At 39.8% G+C, this 20509-nt stretch overlaps 1 protein-coding gene across 3 annotated transcripts in view; it reads left to right on the top strand.

The window, feature by feature from the left end:
* Positions 1-20509, top strand: part of KLHL32 (kelch like family member 32) — a 124820-nt gene that overhangs the window by 539 nt on the left and 103772 nt on the right. The window lies entirely within an intron of this gene.

Here is a 20509-nt window from a genome sequence, read left to right as displayed (position 1 = left end):
CGACCCGGGCAGCGGCCGGGGGACGGCCTCGGCTCGGTCGAACTCGGGCGGGAGGACGCGGCCGGGGGGCGTGAAGCGGGGTCGGGCGTGGGTGGCTTCGGTCGCCGGGCCGAGCCGGGCTGCCGTGATGCGGGACCGGGCGGAGCTGGGCGGGAGCCCCGGCTGCGGCCGCGCAGGTGGCTTAGCGGCGGCGGCTGCTGCTGAAAGCGGAGCTCCAGCGGGCGCCCGCCGGCATCTGCCGCGTTCTGCCGCCGTCTGGGCTTGCGGCCGCTCCCCCGAGCGGCGAGATCAAGCTGAAGCTTCTTGCCGGTGTTTGAATACCCCAGGTCTCACTCCTGGGGAGGGAACTCCGCTTTTTTTCAGCTCTTGCGCTTCTGGAAGATGAAAGCTGCAGTCCCAGCAGCTTCCAAGGTGTTCCTGGGGTGATTAAATAACTCGGTCGGAGCGGGGAAAGGCTTGGTGATCGGCGCCGAATTTCGCATTGGAGCATCTCCCTGAACCGCGGCTACCTCCGGCGGTGCGGGTTGCGGAGGGTTCGGTGGGGGCTGAACTCCGCCGCCGAGCGCTCCCGGCCTGGTGGGCGGCCTGCGGCTGCTGCGAGCTGACGTGACACGCGCAGGCTGGACGGTATCGTTCCCAAGCAAGTTGGGTTAGCCCTGCTTGCATCAGTGGTAATGGCAACACTCATTTCGTCGTTAAAAGGTCAGAAGTAGAGCCGGGGTGAAGAATTACTGTAGCTGATCCGCTTGGGTGGGACTGTTGGCAGGGGCAAGGTGTTCAACAGCTGCTGGAGGTCTTCATCCAAACCCGAAGTTTATGATTTAAGTACAACTTAGAGAAATCGAGCGATACGTGGAGCAAATAATACGGTTACCACCGTTGCTTAAAAATCTCCCAATATAGAGCTACACAGCTCTGTAGCAAGGTTCACAAATGAATACAGAGAAATTTTTACTTAATGTTGGAAGCATTTAGGGAGAAATGCTTTCATCTTTTGTCTGCATTCCTGAATGTGAATAATTTGACAGAATCTGTACAGCACTTTGCTGTGATTATGTCTGAAGCACTAAGCGAGGTATGGTTCGTGTGAGAAACTGTTGCGGAATAATAAGCTCTTGCTTTAGTAGGTCACTAAAAATAATGCAGTTACACCAATTAACACCTCTTCAGCATAAGATTTTTTTTTTTAAGATACGGTATTTAGAAAAATGCCATTAACATTGGGATTTGTCATGCATGTGAGCAACAGAAGTCTCCATTTTTTCCTGTATAAGCATGCATGAAGAAAATGCACGTTTGGGCAGTTGGGGGGAATGTAGTTCTTGTAATACTTAAAAGGGAGGCAGTAGAGAGGAAGAAGAGGCATCTAGGTTTCTTAAAGAATGAGTCAGTTTGATTTGCTGGTATATCTTGCATTCAGTTCCATGAGCAAGCAGGTACTTCAAAGAAAGGGAATTTCGGTGTAGAAATCAATGTGCTGTGTTTAAGGCTTAACAAATTAGGGTGGTATAGGAAGAACACAGGATGTCTTACTAAGCATTTTCTTTGCTGTCGGAAAACAGAATCACAAAATCACAGAATCACAGAACCATGTGATATTCTAAAAGTACAAATATCTATGTAAAAAAAATTCTGGAAGTTTTGTGTTTGTTTTCAGGTTCTTGTTTTGTTTTGTTGTTGTTACATTTATTTATTTATTATTAGCACAAGCTCAGAAGTGTCTGAAATTCAAATTGGCAAAACATAATTGGAAAATGTACAGTTTTTCCTCAGCTGACAAACTCACAATTTCTTGGCATCCACAAACTGAGCTGTGATCTCAGTTCAGTCTGTCTTCTTCGTAAGGACGTGAGCAAGAGTGTTTGAGGTGGCAATCCTTGTTCAAAGGTCTGTGTATTGCCTACATTAATGAGTAATTTGGCTCAAGATTTGTATTTCAAGACTCAAAAAATTCAACATCAGAGAAGTTGGGTGTTTTGTTTTGTTTTGTTTTTCTCCCCCTCCTTGATCATTCTGTTAGTAATGAGGGGACCAGTGAACTTATAGTTCACCTGAACTACATATGGAAAAGTGTTTGACCAGGGAGAATACAGTGTTCATTTTAAAATTTCTTTTTTTCTCAGTTTTTTGGATTCAGAATGTGTTGCTTCTGCCTGAAAAATTAGATACTGGTGAAACATAACTTCTATGACACAGCTAAAAGGAATCTACTCAGTATGAAATTCATAGCACTGCTGTGGTGTTTTTGATTGATTCTGCTGAGCAGAGTGTGGTTGACTTAATAGTCACAGTAGTACAGGGAAATGATTATAAATTGGATGAGAAATTGGAATTGGATGAAGTGAGAAATGAAATTAATTTAAATGCTTAGCTAAGAACAGTTGGCAGTGTTATCAGAAGAAATTAACCAAACATGAATGCCATCCACTGTCATTATGTTCACCTATGGTAGCCATGTCATCATTCGCTTTATTTCTTTTTAGTATAAAAAATTGTTCTTCTTATTTCACATCCATTTAAGACTTCTGTATGTCATCCGCCAGTGTGCTGTACGCTCTTGGATCTTCAATTAATCCAGAACCAATAGGGAAAGGGGGGGGAGGGGAGAGAAGGAAGCAAAACAAAAAAAAAATGTCATGTTTGAGTGTTTGTACTGCAGTTCTTTGGAGACAGAGGAACAGTGTCGAAAGATAGGAAGTTACAGAAGTGTGATTTTAATGATGTATTTATTTATTTATTTCTTCTCCACAAAAAAAGTACTACCTGGTTGTTTTGGTATATCTCCCCAGTTTCCTGATCTGGGATCTATCCGTTACAGTGAAAGATTTATAAGATCTTTGAAACAGCAAGTTGATGGCATTTTTACTGCTTCAGATCAAATTAGGGTTGATGCTACATGTGTCATTCCATATGCTTCTGCAATTGGAAGAGATTGTGCTTGTAGGTGGGATTCTTTATTTTCTAGGCTTTTAGTAACTTGATATCATAGGAAACTTAGAATTTATGCTATCAAATTTTGACCTTTGAGAGTAGAGAGCAGATACTTTTCCTGGTGGTTTTTTAAATTATTATTATTAAAAAAAAAAAAAAGTATGTTGTCTCATGGATGCGATTTGCCTCTGATTAAATTTTGGGCTCGAAATGGTTTCTGTCTGTAATTTGAGAATAAACACTTTTAAGAGAGAATCTCATGAGAGATATTCCTGATGAATCTGTGGAGAAATTCCAGGGACTCTAGGAAAGACAAGGCAGCAGTTTCAGGGCTACAAAATGAAGCAGTAATGGTGGAGACTTTGAAATGGGAGACAAGGAGAGCCTAGAAACTCCTGACCCTAGGGTGTTCCTACTTGGATCAGCCACTCTGGATCAGCCTAGTTTTTGTAAGGAGGGAAATGTCTCATACAGGCCAGAGAAGGAGCTGCAAAATGTTGGGGACGGGTGCTAGCCTGTTCTAGCCCACAGTCCTTGTGATCTTCAGCACCCATGGGAGAACTTTGTGCAGACAGCTGAATTACCTTGCCAGGAGTGGAACTGGAAGAATGCTTTTGTCAGATTTGTACCTTAATTGCTCTTTCAACTATGGAAAAACTTGGATGTAGAAAAGCTTTGATGCTGCTGCCCCTTACCAGACTTTGTGTGAACCAACCGTGCTTGGTTTCCTTCTGGGAAGGAGTTTCATATGCACAGAATAGATGGGCTGGAATACCTCCTATGCTCCATGCTGTCAGTAGACAGCTAAGTCACTCGAAGGGCAGATACTCTGTGGGATCGGGCAGTATTGTCGTCTGCATGTGTATGCCAACATTGCTTTCTCTTCAAACTCTCTCTCTCAAATGGTTGGAGAAATGAAAGGTGTCATTTCAAAAAAGTCCTGGTAGTGAATGGCATGTAAATTCCCTTCACTTTCATGTGGATACAAAGTTATCCACTTTGTTATCAACAGCCAGAGATCTCTCTGTATTGAGAAAGCAACAAAGTAAAGTTACGAGAAAATAAATCAGAGGATTTCAGAACATCAGTAACATTTGGAACTGTAAGATTCTTTGTAGTAGGTGACTACTCTGAACAATTATGTAAATTGAGAATGTGTTTTGCCAAAATTTCTGTATCAATATGCTGCAGTAATGTCGAAGAACTTTAATTATAGGAGAATGAGCTTTATAGGGAGATAAATGCTCTAAATATTTTGATTCATCAGTACTTAGAAATTATGGTTATTCTGCAGTGTCTTTTTTTTTTTTTTTTTTTTTTTTTTTTTTTTTTTTTTTTGCAACCATCTGTCTATATTTTCCCGACAGGAATGATATTATAGTGGTGGCTTTTCACAGTGTAGAAGATGTGATGTTACAGGCTAATTTTTATTGTTTGTTTGTTTGTTTTTCTGAATGTTGTACTTACTCAGGATGTGTACTAAGAATGTGTATGTGTACTTTTTTCCCCTCTATAGCCTAAACCCCATCTTCAATTTTTTTAACCTATTTATGCCTCCAGAATACCTTCTCCTTTAACTGTTCAATAAGAATATGCTTCAAAAAATTTTCAGCATCAGTATTTTGGGCAACAGGGGGCTTTTCCTTTGAAGGTGTCATATTTAAGAATGGCTGAGATCTATTTCTGTTGTCTTGGCAAGATTTGATTTATATCCTGTATGGGTTTAAAACAAACAAACAAAATAAAAGACTCACCAAAAAACCTGGCTGGTTAAGTGAAAACAACATTGCTTAGATTAATAATGCATTCTGAAGTGGACATGAGCAAGCTTATGGCCTTATTATGTCTGAAACATTTTCCATCAGGGTTCACTTCAGGTTAAATAAAGTACATAAAAAGGGCTACTGCCCTTTGTAAGCTAAACTGGAACTCTACCTGCCAAATCGAGACAGAACAGATAAACACTGATGGTTGAAAGATGTCATCAGAATATGTAGGATGCATTCTTTCCAAGTTTTGTTTTGAAATTCTGTTCTCTAAAATTGATAGCAATTCTTTTTTAGAATTTATATGTATAAATTAAATTTATATGTGTACATTTTTAATCTATTTTTTTCCCATATTTATAAGTAGAGAGTGGTTTTGAATGTATATCTTTTTCTATCTAGCACAGGATTTACAATGGTATCTTTAAATCAGTAACAGACAGTCAGAGGCTCTGTCCATGAGGGAATGCACCTTTTGCTTGTTTCTTGTTTTTTCTGTATTATACTTAGTTTTGAAAGCCCTCTTTCAGTCGAAGTGACCTTTATTATAGATGCATTAAAAAAAAGAAAAGAAAAGAAAACAAGAAAAAGAACTGAGGTGATGTTTCTGGAAAAGTACTGTGACTTTAACTTCAGTAAGCTGTGGAGATCAAACGAGATCTCAAAAGCTAAAAGCTGAGTTTCTTTAGTGGGATAATAGCGTCTGTGTTTGGGGCTGTATTCCTTAGCTGAACTTTCTTTTCATTCTTTTTCTCCATTAGCAGAAAGCCCAGACAAACAAATGGGAAGAGAGCAGGGCTCCTTTCTGGCAAATCTTAGTGCATCAGGACTGCAGAGCATGCTAAAAGCTTGCTGTACCCCCACTGAGCTTCCCACCTTCAGTGAGGTTGCATTAAAACATGCCCCTCATCTTCTGTGGTCTGTGGTGAGTTTTGCATGCAAGTACATCTGCTATATTGGCTTGCAGGAAAGTGCATAGGAAACTGATGTAATACAGCTGTGAAATCTCATGCGTCGTCTTTTAGTGCATGGGTTTTCATCTTCCTTACAGGGTCACAGCTAGAAGCAGGAAAAAAAACCCTAAAAGTTGCTGAAAAGTAAGAAAGAACTGAGTGTTCTTTGCTTGCGTACTTATGGAGGATGACTATGAATGGAGGAACAGAAATGGGAATGCAGATTTACAGCAAATAAATCAGACTATGAAATGTTCCTGTAGGCAAGTCCAGCCATCTGATACACTCAGTTCTCTTGTACCAGCGTGACTGGACCCTCAAGGATGTATGCTGTTTGGATGCAAAAGGCAGAAGAGACGCACTGAATAGGAGAACAACTCATGCACAAAAACCAGCACAGTACATACTTTTGCAGCTTCATATTTCCACAGTGTCTTGAGTCTGTCATAGTGCTCTGAACTATCTGTATGGGTGGAAAGCTGTTAGACGAACTGAATTTATCATATTTTCTATTTATAAATAACTCTTGTACTCTGGGTTTATACTGATTTAGTGGTGCTGTTGAGTAAGTGAAAATAATTAAGGATGTAACACAGGCATATCCAACCTGCAGGTCACGTGCAACCCTGCCCAGCCTGTCCTGCAGCTGCCCCCTGCCCCATACCATCATGGGGGTGGCTTGGTCCTTCTAAATGGCCCAGCCTGCAGGCATACATGCTTTGCTGAGCAACATCCAAACATCAGAGTGCGATTTGGCCCCATCTGAGCTGAAACCAGAGCACAGGGAGGGCACAGTGCAGTGCTAACTGAAGTTATGACAAATAAGTTTATGGAGCTTGATACACTGGCTAAGTGTTGTCTGGTGAAAAGCAAAAAATATGCTGCTGTGCTTTCTGTTTTGGTAAAGGAATTTGAGAAAGGTTTCAAGATTGCAAAAAAATTATCAAATTTTTGGTATACTTGCAACTCTGTTTTCAGCTGACATGAATACTTGTCAGTTTTCAAATGGAAAATTGTGTGGAGAAATGGAAAAATGTGTGGAGTTGCAATCAAAAATCTGATCAAGTCTCTTTATCAGACTTTTATAAACCTTATCTTAGACTTAGAAATATCTCTTATTTCACAGTCAGGTGTCAAAGATGAAGCACAGAAAGAATAAGGTTTCATTTAAAATGTCTGATGAACACCTTGAGAGCTCACTAAGAACTGCAACCACTGCCATCAAACCAGCCTGCTGCATCTTTAGCTTCACAAAAACAAGGTCACTGGTTTTGTGCTTTTGTTACTCTCATTTTTATGTTTTAATTTAAAAACATTAAAAATTAAGTTTTGTAACCTATATACATTAAATATAATATATTATGAGAGCTGCTCTGAAAGTAATGCCTTCTATTTTATGGTGTTGGTCCATGATATCAGAGGTGGATGTTGGTGGTATGACTATAGGAGCTGAACCTTCTCACCAATATTCCATTACATTTTGTTGCCACGTGACAGATGGTAGCAGAGGGGCAGTCTGACAAAATGGAGCCTGATGTGAAAGAGTGTATAAAGCAAAGGTGAGCAATTGAATTCCTCCTTCTGGAAAAAATTGCATCCACTGACACTCACTGATGGTTATGGAGACTGAAACTGAACGTGAGCACAGTGAGGCTGTGGGTGGTGTATTTCAGCAACGGTGACAGCAACAGTGGGTTACTTCTTCTGGTAGAGACTGTTCCGAGCACTCTTGCTCATTGCTAGTAAAAATGCATGGCTAATGGTGGTGACTGTGATGAAAAAGAATGTTTTGTAGTTGAAAATTTGCTCTATCAAACAGTGTTGTGCTCTTTGTATCTGTTGCAGTTTCCATGGAAATAATTAGGAGGCATTACTTTTGGTGCAACCTTTGTAGATGTAGTCCTAGACAATTTCTCTTCACTCAGTGCAGCCCAGCCAAGCCAAAAGATTGGACACCCACACTCTAACAGCTGGGCCTTGTCAATTGTAATTTGCCAATTTAAGACAAAAACCTCCAACTTTTCACCTGTTTTGACTCGCATAGCACAGCTGGTGGAGCAGATTTATTATTTTTTTAATAATAAGTCATATGACTATAGTGACCTAACAGTAGGAGAAGGGTGGAAGGGAGTTGTTTGAATATAACTGAATATAATTTTTGGGAAGGAGAAATAAGGACTAGGCTTCTAGTCAGTATTTCTTTTGCTTAGAACTGATGAGGTCACAGAAATTTAAACATGTATTTGTTTCTTTACTAATTATATTTCTGATCCCAGTTATTACTCAAAGATTAATAAAGATTAGAGTTGATCTCTTTAGGATTTTTTCCTTAAAATGGAGGCTTTTCTTCAAATAAGTATATCAAATTGAAAGGGATGGGGAAACACTGAAGAAAACCTTGAGCTGGAATTTGCAGCCTTTTATCTGAAGAAGAAAACAATACAACCCAGCCCCAAAGCAAACAAAAAAAAATTCCACTATCTGTTCTCAGTTAAGATTGCTTTCTGTCTGTGTGTCTGTATGATACACACATTTTGAAAGTGTCAGAAGAAATGGACTTTCTCACAACATTTAAATCAATGGATTTATGATCCCTTACACTCTTTGTCTGGATAGATGGATGACAACTGGATTGAAATTGTGAATTAGTCTGTTGTTAAATTTCTATCGTGGTTTGGTACAAAATGTTCTGCAGCAATACCAGCTTAAGATACCCTCCATCTTTCTTCTGTTGTGTATGATTGTGGAGGTGTGTTGCAGAGTACATCACCAGCTTTCCTCTTAAAGTTGACCAGTGTTGTGTGGTCAGCTTTGAGAAAAAAAAATCAGAAATTTAACATTAGCCTCAGATAATTGTCTATATATTTCTAAGGCAGGACAGGCATGAGAAAGAAGTGCAGGGCAACTGCTTTGCCTAGGAATTAATATATGCAGACTTGACGTCGTGTGGGACTCTAGGTGCTTGATGTTCTTTTATGTAGTAAGGCTAAAAGCTGTTAAAGGTTGTGTTTTATTTTTTTTCACTGAATTGAAGAAAGCCAGTGTTTTTGCTGCTGCTTACCGTAAATAAACAGAAGAGTGTTTGGGAGTCCTGACCAGCTTTTATGTAGGAGAGAGCAATCATAACAAACTGCTTCTGTGAGAAACTGAAAACAAATAAAAGATGAGCTGTTATCCCTGGTTTACAAATACAGTAGAGATGTTGCCTGAAGAGCAGCAAGTTATTTTAAAACATGGAAGCCCCTTGTTTGCAAACCTGGGATGAATTTTGATAACACTTCATGTTCTCCTCTTTTTAGTCTTCAGAAGATCTCAGAAAAAAAGAATGCAATGATTTCAACAAACTCTGGACTCAGAGAAGAACGAAAATCTAGGTACTGCGTTTAGCGCTGCCAGAAGTTTTCTGACTCTCCCCAAGGAATTTCCAAGAATACTGTAACACTTTATCTGTGTGTTTCTAAGAGTGTTACTAACTATTCACAGTGCAGCAGTTAGCTGTAGCAAAAAAACTCTTTCCCCTAACATTAGCCTAGGTACAAGGAGCTCAGGGGACTTAAAATCAATGAGATTTCCTACACCTTTGAAATTATTTTCTGTATTATTTTTTTGTTCTTGGCATATTTCAAACTTTCATTATTTTCAGTCCAAAGTTACACAGATGATGGGTAGGCATTATTAAGACAAGCAGAATACTTTCAATTGTGTGGCCAAAGACTGAATTTGTGCATTAATGAGAGGTGGTTGTTGTTGTTAAGGTAGTAGTTAATCAGTTGTTAAGTGACACCAAATCTCCAAATCACTATTTCACTTAAAAGTTTTTACTTTTTATGTTTTTATTTTTACTTTACCTTCTGTGACTGAATAATGTCTGAATATTGTGGTAGATAATAGTTCACAATGGCTGCATTTATGCAAATATATCTGTGCTCCATAGAAAGTTTCCAGCATGAAAAGGTAAAGGCTGAGGCTGAAAGCGGAGCTGATAAGGTGGTAATAAACTCATGACTGGAGTTGTAGCTTTTTCTTAGTTATTGCCTTCACAGAGCAGAAACCTATCTTCAGCAATCCTGGGATCTTTACAGGAAATTTCCTGTTTGTGTGATTCTGCTTGTAACCAAGTGGCCTGGAAAACTGAGGCCACAAATCAAATGCTTTTGTGACTGTATGAAGAAGAAACACAATCTTTTTTACGGAAGGGTTGAAACCTTCCGTATGTAAAATCTTTAGGACATGCAGATTGACTGTGCTGCACAGAAGTATCCTCTTAGCTTTGAACAGAGTAGCAAGAGCCATAGGACTCGTATTGTTAATATAGTGCTTTGTGCAGGTGATGTGTTGAGAAACCATTTTGATATCTCAGCATTTGTTGAATGCAAGTGAGCTGCTGATGCTTGAAGACTTTCAGAGTAGTAAATTCCAACCCAGATTCAGGAATTTTGTTTTCTGTCTGAGACATGGACTTCAAAGATAATGCTTGCATAATGGTAAATAGAGGAAATACTCAAATCCCAGCAATATTTTCACACTGGATTTTGATATTTCATAAATATGTTGAGATCAAATAACTTTTCACTTTAGCTAATCTGCATTTTGTATTCTACCTATATTGGAAGTAGGTGGCAAGAGCCTTTGTTTGTCTATCTCAGATTCATATGAACACTGAGGTAAAAACTTGCATTTGTTTTACAACATATATTTGAAAGGCCGGTCATAGTGGTGATGCAACAGTTTCTGTCTGCTCACTGACTGGCAACACTGCCAGATCTAAGAGTTAGACTGTGGAGATCTTTCAAACCCTTTTTTTTTTTTTTAATCAGTTTTTTAATATTTTAAAAAGAGATGTCTTCTGAATAGGTAGTGTTGCCAGGTAAAAGAAAGAACTCAGCCAAACCTAGAAGTCAGCATTTTGGTTGCAGTGACTTTGGTCATTTGGATGCAGTCCTGCATTCAGTCCTTTTTGGCTGCATTCAGTTTTTACTGTCCAGAGATGGAAAGAAAATGTCAAAACAAACCATTAAGTCTGTGCTTAAGATTCTGGATCATGCACAATAGAGCTACTCAGTTCATTGGCAAGGTGAAGAGCAGTCTGTCCCCCCTGCAAATCCTCAGATTCAAATCCAAGTTTTTGTGTGCCATTTGGTAGAGAGAGAAATGAAGCACCATTTAATTATCCAGTGCGGATCTATCTGCACTGTCCTTAGACTTGGTCATTGGAAAGAGTGGATGGGTACTTCAGGCCAACTTTATGCCAGTCAGCACCTTTTTGGCCAGTGTGTCTCTGTTTCCAGTTCAAGACACTGATGAATAGCTTCATTTGTTATATCATTCAATGGCTTTTAATCTCAGTATTGCCAGCCTCAAGCATTCAAACACTAGAAGTCAGTTCCCAGACATCAGTAATTAAATACATTCAGACACTTTTCAGAATAATTAATAAGCCTGTTACATTGTTTTCAAGCTTTCCTCAGCAATCTTGAGACTCCGTTTGAAATGAAAGCTTCATTTCAGGTGCAGGGTTGGTTTTTGTTTTTTTTTTCTCCCAGGTGCTGGGTTTTTTTTTTTTTCTTTTTTTTTTTTTCCAGGAACTGTATTTGGTGTCAGGGAAGGAAATAACTATGACTACTTTATTTTGACTTATTCTTACTTTAAAATTAGTATATTTTCTGTCCACCTCTTATCTTTGACTGCAATAGCATTTATTTTTTTCTGGTGACATTATTCTTCCTACATCTGTCTTGTGTCAAATTGTGCTTTAGAAGATATGTTGGCTGTAGTGAAGATGTTGTCCTATTGATTTCTCTGGAGATAGACTGGCATTAACATATTTAAATATTACTGTTTGCTATGGAACAAACTTAGAGACAACATAAGTAGCTTCCATATGGATTTGGGGCTAGGAATCTGAACTAATGAAATAGTTACTGATGGAAAAAAAAATCTTAAATTATTGTGGTATGGTGTAGAGGTTGGAAGAATACAGTGAAATACAGCAATTCTGACTAATCTCAGGCAATTTAACTTTTATAAAGCTTATGAATATTCTTGCATATTAAAGAAGCCATGTGAAATAGTATTCTTTTGTTGGATGCATGCAGTTTGATTTGGTATTTCTTTATGAAGTAGGTTCTTTTATGTTAGAAGAAGTCACTTTTGCTTAAACAGTTTATAACAGCTGGAATCAAATGCTTTACACTCAAACAAGAATGATAATTAAGAAGGTAATCTCTGATCATGCTGATACCAATAATATTTAGTCTGTCTTAAATATTTTAAAATGTTAATGTGAGATCTTTGTATGTAGCTTCCTGTGAGATTAATGTCTCTTATTTACTTCAACGGAAACTACAAGAGATACAAGTATAAAAATAACACTATATGATAGAGCAAATTCTCAGTTACAAAACACTCTTCTCTAGCATAGTCACCACCACTAGCCATGCATTTTTGCCAGCGATGAATAAGAGCCTGCATGCCGTGCTTGTAAAAATGAGCACCAGCAGAGGTGACCCACTGTTCCATGGCTGCAATGATGGCATGAGAGAAGTGACTGTGTGATAGACAGTCAGATGTAGAAAAAGCCATTTTGGAAGAGATCTTGAAAGATTACCAGGCCCAACCTTTTGTGAGAAAATCAAACCTGGATGAGATTATCCAGCACACTGTACAATTGCATCTTGAAAACCTGCAGTGATGGGGATTCTACCATATACTGGGGGAGGTTGTGTCAGTGATTCTGCTGTAAAAAAAAAAAAAAAAAAAAAAAAAAAGAATAAAATAAAAATCACTCTTATGTGATGATGATTAGTTGTAGCCATTGGCCCTTGCCTTTGCCATGCAGTTCCTTGTGAATAGACAGCCTTCGCCATCTTTGAAGGTGTCTTTAAATTACTAGAATACTGTAATGAGGCTCCCCATGTCTTCTCTTTTCCAGAGTGGAAATGTGTAACTCCTTCAATTTATCCTCACAAGACAGATTCTCCATTCCTTGATAGTTTCTGTGTCCCTCCTCTGTTCCCTGTCCTGTCCAGTCCTTTTTTTGAACTGGGGTATCAGAACTGGACACAGTACTACAGGTACAGCCTGTCAAGTCCTTAGTAGAGTGGGATGATTACATCTAAATCTCTGCTAGCAGTACCCCTGTGGATTCAGCCCAGGACTTTGCTTTTCTTGCTGCAGCAGTATGCTACCAAATCATGTTCAGCATGGAGTCCACCAGGGTGCCAGACATGGGTTCTCTCTACAGAAATGCTTTTCTGGGCTCCTCTGAACTGATAGGAAGACAGTGAGTCTTTCAAATTGAACTTTGACTTCTCCAAGGGCTTCAGTAATGTTAAGGATGACTAGCTAACATGATAGTTGTTCAGTATTTTAAGAAAGAAAGCTTAGACATAATTTTGTAAGGATTGCTATTCAAGTATTTAAGTGTAAAAACTGGATTTTAATTAAAGTTACTGAAGAAGCAATGTCTCAACTTGCATTTAGTAATTCCTTACAATGTTCTTTTAACTTTTATATATATATATATATATATATATATATATATATATAAAAGTATGTATACCTTCTACTTACAAATAAATGCTCCTAGAACCTTTTTAATTACATTTTTCATATTGGATATTCTGATATTGTTTCAGCAAAACTGGGCTCCAGGCATTTACAAATAACTATACTTGGCAGTGTTCAGATTTCCTAAATACAATGGGTTTATAATGGCTGGCATCCTGCTTATGAAGTTGAGTTAGGCATTTAGGACTATCTCCACAAATCATCTTCTGTTTGGTTCCATCCAGGAAAGGTTTTCACAGAACCCTGAGGCCTGCTGAGAATCCTAGTTCAACATCTGGGTAGTGACAGATGCTTAAGAACAAGGATTCTCTACGGGCTGCAAATTATCTGTCTGTGGATGAAAGAAGAACAAGATGTCTAAGATAGCTGATGCAAAAAGTCAAAGGTGTGTCTCGCTCTTTTGGAAGTAAGCAATTAACTACAGCATTTCTAAGCCTTTCAAAGGTGCCTAGATTCACAGGGCCCTTATGAACAGAGGCAGCAATTTACTTCAGAAAACAAGTGATGTACTTTTTTCTTTTAAAATTCAGCTTCTCTCTTTTTTAACAAGCAATTTAAAAAAGATCTAAGAGCTGTTGCTACAGCGCTCAGCTAATAATTGATCTGGGTTCAGTTGTCCATGATGAGGATTCAAAACTGTTCCTATCACCTCCTATGAAGAGTAAAAATAATTGTAGAATTATGAAATATTCAGAGGTAGAAGGGATTCACAAGGATTATTGAATTCGACTCCAGGTTCTGCACAGGACAACCCAATACTCAAACTCTGTTGCTGACTGCATTATCCAAATACTTCTTGAACTCTGGCAACTCGGGGTTGTGATAACACCGATAACTGGGCAGCCCGTTCCATGCCCACCACCCTCTAGTGCAGAACCTTTCCTTATCTCCCATCTGCCCTTCCCCTTACACAACCCCATGCTGATTCGTTGGGCCCTGTCACTGTCCCTCCACTCCCTATGAGGAGCTGCAGCTGCCATGAGGCCTCCCCTCAGCCTCCTCTGCTCTGTGCTGAACAAACCAAGGGACTTCAGCCACTCCTTTAGACCTTTCCCCATCTTCGTTGCCCTCCCTTGAAAACTCTCTAATAGTTTTATGTTCACATACCAAAGCTGCACACAGTGCTTAAGGTCCACAACAGTGCAGAGCAGGATGATCACTCCCTCAACTGGTTGGGAGTTCTAAGCCTGATGCTGATGTGGTTACTATCACTCTATCAGTGCGCTCTTGGGTCAGAAGGAAAGTAAGAGATGTATGTTATCTATAATCCCATGATGAAGATGTTACATTAGGGCAGGGGGACCTGGTTCTGTGTTGGGAGCTGTGCCTAAAACATTGCATTGGCATTTTGAAGGTGGGACTGTAATACATGTTTCACGTACAGACTGGTTTACAACTGTTAAGGAAATGGTAATTTGAGTGTATTTTTTTCTTTTTTGGTCAGTTGAGAACAGAGTAGATATGAAGTGCCTCTGAGAGGTCACCCATTATTGTACTTTTGCACATTCCCATGTTATGATGGGGTTATTGCTGACAAGTGAGAGTAGATGATGCAATTCCTTGAGCTGTCAACATGACTGGTCTTTCTTTTGGCTGCTAAACGTGTTGATAATTACTAGTAGTCAGATCTACCTTCATTTATATGGATTTTACAAAAAATCTGTTGATAGGTTACAGATTGGTTCTCCTGATGCTTTCCTTTGTCTTCCAAATAGGTCTGTGAACCATAACTTTTTCTAGTACCTTACATTGTACCTATCTCAGATGAGACTTACCTGTGTTCTTTTCTGGCTTAAAGCTATACAGGTAGCAGGGACTGTGCAAACATGTCAGTGAGTGTGAAAAATAAAGTGATCTATAGCAAAAGAGTAGTGTAGATGATGGAGAGTCTACTTTTTGTAAAAAATAGATGTTTTTTCATCTCCAGAAAGTAATGTAAGGTGATAGGTTGGAAGAAACCACCTGTGAGTGAGATAACAAGTAAGGCAGACATCTCTGACCTGCAGTCCTGGGCCACATGTGGCCTGGCACAGCTCACAATACAGCCACCCCCTGCCCCACACCATTATGGTGGCAGTTCTGTCCTGCCAAGTGGCCCAACCCAGCCCCAAGTGTGCACCCATTGCCCAGCAACAACCAAACATCAGTGCACTATTAACATTGTCTGAGCTGAAGCTGGGGCACAGGTAGGGTGCAGCGCAGTGCTAACTCAAGGTATGACAGATAAGTTTATGCATTTTGATACATTGGCTAAGCACTTCATATTGGTTGTAGTTTTCATTGAAATAATTTGGAAGCATTATTTACGGAGCAATCTTCACAGATGTGGCCTTGTACAATTCCTCTCTACTCAACGTGGCCCGTGTAAGCTGAATGGTTGGACACCAATTAAATAAGGGATTGTAGCTAGGGAAACCATTGTCCTTCCAGAATGACATAGGCTTAATGCTTGGTTAATCTGTAACCAAGGTGCTTACAGCACTTCAGAATGAAACTTTTAAATGATTTAAGGAAATTTTAGAATAAAGAAGATACGATGCAGGTATGCTGAGAGGCCTGAAGAAGAGCAAAAGAAGTTACCACTGCAGATGTAGTCATGAAAGTCTGAATGATACTGTGTAACCAGGATCACAATTTTGAGACAGTATGTAGCAAGAAGCACTGAAAATGACTTCTGTAAACCTCTGCTATCTTGTATTCCCTCTGATAAGGTCTTACAGCATGGAATTTCAACATACAGCATGATCTTTAAAGTTATCACTGCATGTTTTACTATGACAGTGTTAATATATTTGTATGTGTACAACTGATACTGTAAGTAACCACTGGAAAAATAAATCTCACAGTTGTCTCTGTTTTCCTAGAAAGAAACAAAGTCAGGTATCGATCTGTCCTGTCAGATTATAACATTCTGATATATGTTATGTATTAGGAAACAGTAATGATTAGGACAGAGTCTGCCACAAGATAGATGAGAAAAATTTTTGGAAATAAATTTTACTATTCTCTTATTTATTCTCATTAACTCATTATAGTTTGGATTTTCTCTTTCAAATTAGATTCCTTAATACTTTAATAAAATGTCTTTTCAGTATAAAAGTGTTTTTAATCACTCCAAGTTCATTATAAAGAAACAGTCCAAATTAATTGAATCTACTTGAGAGCTCTAGTTAAGTTTGGGTTCTGGCACCCCTACTTAAAATTGTAAGTCAATTGTAAGTCAAGGAAGTGAATAATACTGAAAGCCACATGTGAAAATTCCTTTTATACTTAAAGCAGCTTGCAGGTATCCCTGTAATACAAGTTTATGCTGCAATGGCATTAACCAGACTTACAGGAGCCACTCACTGGCTTTATTTTTAATACAAACATAAGCCATATAAAATAATTCTACTTAGATGTGTGTGGTGTTTGTTCTGTTTTTCTTAATAAAAATACAGAGTTCCTATGTTAGGAAGAATTTGAGTTAGAATCTCCTTTTGAGCACAGGAGCACTCATCTTCTTATCTTTTCTACTGTTTTTAACTTTTTTGAGGTTTAACTTCTTAACATTTTTAAAGGGTAAATTGAAATAACAAATCTAGAAGAACTGTGCTGGTCACATGAAACAATAATAGAATTGGAACCATTCTAATCATTGGCACTGAGCTCTGCTGCTGAGTAAACTGTCACGTATTATCCATTATAATCCAGCATAATCAGCAGAAAGTTAAGGCAGCTGTTGTGCAAACACTTCTCTCCAAAGAATGGCTGATGATCTTGATTTATATTCCAAAATCTAAAGGAAGTGGACTTCAATTGATTCTTTGGGCTTCTGTTTTTAAAAATTTGAGGGTGTTTTGGTTAGTTGGTTGCTTTGTTGCTTGTCGGGAATTTTGTTTTTTTTTGTCACAACCAAGTTTGAGTCTAAGATCTCTATCTTTGGCTTTCTTCTCTGTACATTCCCAGTTTTCACTACTGAACTGAGCATGCAGCCTTCTTGCCCTGCAATTATATTTCTTCCCAGCTGGCCTTAGGCCTCTTTTCCTGTGACTGCAGACAAATCCCTCCCTTTTTCCTCTATTTTCTTCATAGACAATTCTCTAACATGAACGTGTACTATTAGACTGCTGGAAGCAACTGCAGCTGGTTCACCATCACCACTTTGCTCTTTATCATCCCCTCTTATTCCATCTTCTCTCCCACTCCTCATCTTCCAGCTATCTTGGCCTTGTCCAAATCATTTTTATCATCAAGATGAATGGCTCCCAAGTTTTTTAAAGCTATTAGAAATCCTCTGATGCTCTCTTCTCTCTGCAGAAAGGTATTTGAAAATAGCTTTGCTTTCTTTCATGGGGGGCTGGAGGAGTAGTCAGTAAGCCAGTTATGTCTTAACAGGCTTAGAAGCAACTTCTGTTCATCCAGAGCATAATTTTGTCTTCTGTTTTAGATTTAAAGGGAAAATTATTTTTTGTTGTTGTTGAGGAATAATTTGAGAATCCAGAAACTATGTAGAATCACAGAATCATAGAATCACAAGGTTGGAAAGGACCTATAAGATCATCTAGCCCAACTGTCCTCCCATTACCATTGCTACACAAGCTACTAAACCATATCTCTTAGCTCCTCATCCAGACACCTCTTCAACACTGCCAGGGACGGCGGCTCCACCACCTCCCTGGGCAGGCCATTCCAGTGCCTGACCACTCTCTGAGAGAAAAAGTTCTTCCTTACATCTAACCTAAACCTCTTCTGGTACAACTTGCAGCCATTTCCTCAGGTCCTGTTTGTCGCCTGGGAGAAGAGGCCAAACCCCTCCTCATCACAACCTACTTTCAGGAAGTTGTAGTGTGCAATCAGGTCTCCCCTGAGCCTCCTCTTTTCCAGACTAAACAATCCCAGCTCTCTCAGCTGCTCCTCATAAGACTTGTGTTCCAGACCCCTCACCAGTTTGGTTGCCCTTCTCTGGACATGTTCCAAGGCATCAATGTCTTTCCTGTAGTGAGGGGCCTAAAACTGAACACGGTACTCAAGGTGTGGCCTCACCAGTGTACTCAGGTACAGGGGGATGATTACCTCCCTGCTCCTGCTGGCCACGCTATTTCTAATGCAGGCCAGGATGGCTCCAGCCCTTTTGGCCAGCTGGGCACACTGTCAGCTCATGTTCAGCCAAGCATCAACCACCACCCCCAGGTTCCTTTTCTCTTCACAGTCATCCAGCCACTCGTCCCCAAGCCTATAACGCTGCATGGGGTTGTTGTGGCCAAAGTGCAGGACCTGGCACTGGGCTTTGTTGAACCTCATCCCATTCACCTCAGCCCAGCGATCCAGCTTACCTAGATCCCTCTGATGGGCCTTCCTACCCTCAGGCACATCGACACCACCTCCCAGCTTGGTGCCAACTTGGTGTCATCTGCAAACTTACTGAAGGTACACTCAGTCCCCTCATCTAGGTCATCAGTAAAGATACTAAACAAGATGGGCCCCAGTACCAACTCTTGAGGGACACCACTTGTAAAGGGCTGCTAGCTGGACTTAACTCCATTAACCACTACCCATTGGGCACGGCCCTCTAGCCAGTTCTTTACGCAAAGAAGGATATACCTGTCCAGGCCATGGGCAGCCAGTTTCCCCAGGAGAATACTGTGAGAGACCGTGTCAAAGGCTTTGCTGAAGTCTAGGTAGACTACATCAACAGCCTTTCCCTCATCCACCAGTCTGGTCATCCAGTCGTAGAAGGATGAGGTTGGTCAAATAGGACCTGCCTTTCATGAACCCATGCTGGCTGGGCCTGATCCCCTGGACACCATGCACATGTCGTGTGATCTCACCCAAGATGATTTACTCCATAACTTTCCCTGGTACTGAGGCCAGGCTGACAGGCCTGTAGCTTCCTGGATCCTCCTTATGGCCTTTCTTGTAGATGGGAGTAACGTTGGCAAGCCTCCAATCCTCTGGGACCTCCCCAGTTAACCAGGAGTGCTGGTAGATGGCCAACAGTAGCTCGGCAATCACCCCCGCCAGCTCCCTCAGCACCCTAGAATGGAGCCTGTCAGTCCCATGGACTTGTGGCAGTCCAGATGGAGGAGGAACTCTCTAACTGTCTCCACCTGAATCACTGGGAGTGAATTCTGTGTAGCATCCCAGATTTCCAGATCAGGGCGTAAAGTGCCATGAGGATAACTGATCTGCCTATTAAAGGCAGATATAAAGAAGGCGTTGAGGATCTCAGCCTTCTCCTTATCCTCAGTGGTCACATTTTCCACTGCATCAAGTAAAGGATGGAAATTCTCATTGTTTTTTCTCTTACCATTGATGTATTTGTAAAAGGATTTCTTATTCTCTTTTACTGCAGTGGCCTGAGTTCAAGTTGGGCTTTTGTCTTCCTAACTTCCTCCTTGTATGCCTTAGCAACTTGTAATCTCCCCAGCTAGCCTGTCCTTTCTTCAAGAGGAGCAATGTAATAAAAGAAGATGCTCTCTTCCATTCTTACCTTGACTAGAAGTTTTAACTTCATACAGAGCATGTTTTAAATTGTCAGTGTCTCTTACTAAATGATTTCTAATGACATATTTGAAACTTTATTGATATATATATATATGTATCTAAATATTCACTATTAGCTGATCCGCATCTCTTATTCTCTGTTCTTGACATACATTTATAAAACACAAAATATAATACAGAAAACCTGTCCAAGGTGGTTCCCATCTTAGAAGTTTGCAAGAACTTTGAATATTCTCACAACTCATTGTGTTTTGTGCAAAGCATTCAAAAGCTTTGTGCTAGTAATTGTGCCCATTTCAGGCCAGAGCTTGAAAGTCAGGCATCTGTATCTGTAAATCATTGTAACAACCTCTAACAAGTGCTTAATATGAGCCATAGAATTTTGGAATCATAGAATCACAGAATCACAAAATTGGAAATGACCTAGAAAATCATCTAGTCTAACCATCTTCTCATTACCATTGCTACCACAAACTAAACCATATCTCGTAGCTCCAACCATATCTGTAGCTCCAAGGCTCCATTTAGCACTCCACAAAGTATTTTTTGGAATGGCTTGAGAGTTAGTTGGTGACTTTTCCAATTTACTTGTTTGGATGTGGAAATGTTATTTTGGAGGCCATAAGAGATCAGATGTCTGCCCAGCTTGGACACAGTGGAGCAGGGACTGGCACTTAATGTTGATGAAGTTTTCCCTCCCTTTTGAGGGTGGATGTTGGTGAAGTTATTTACCCTTCCAAGAAAGAATTGACTAGAGTTTTCTTTGGTCTGTTAATGAATGTATATGAAAAATAGTCATGCTAA

Source organism: Phasianus colchicus, chromosome 2, assembly GCF_987193195.1.
Source record: "Phasianus colchicus chromosome 2, bPhaCol1.hap1.1, whole genome shotgun sequence".
NCBI lineage: Eukaryota > Metazoa > Chordata > Aves > Galliformes > Phasianidae > Phasianus > Phasianus colchicus.
This window is presented reverse-complemented; position numbering and strand designations above follow the sequence as displayed.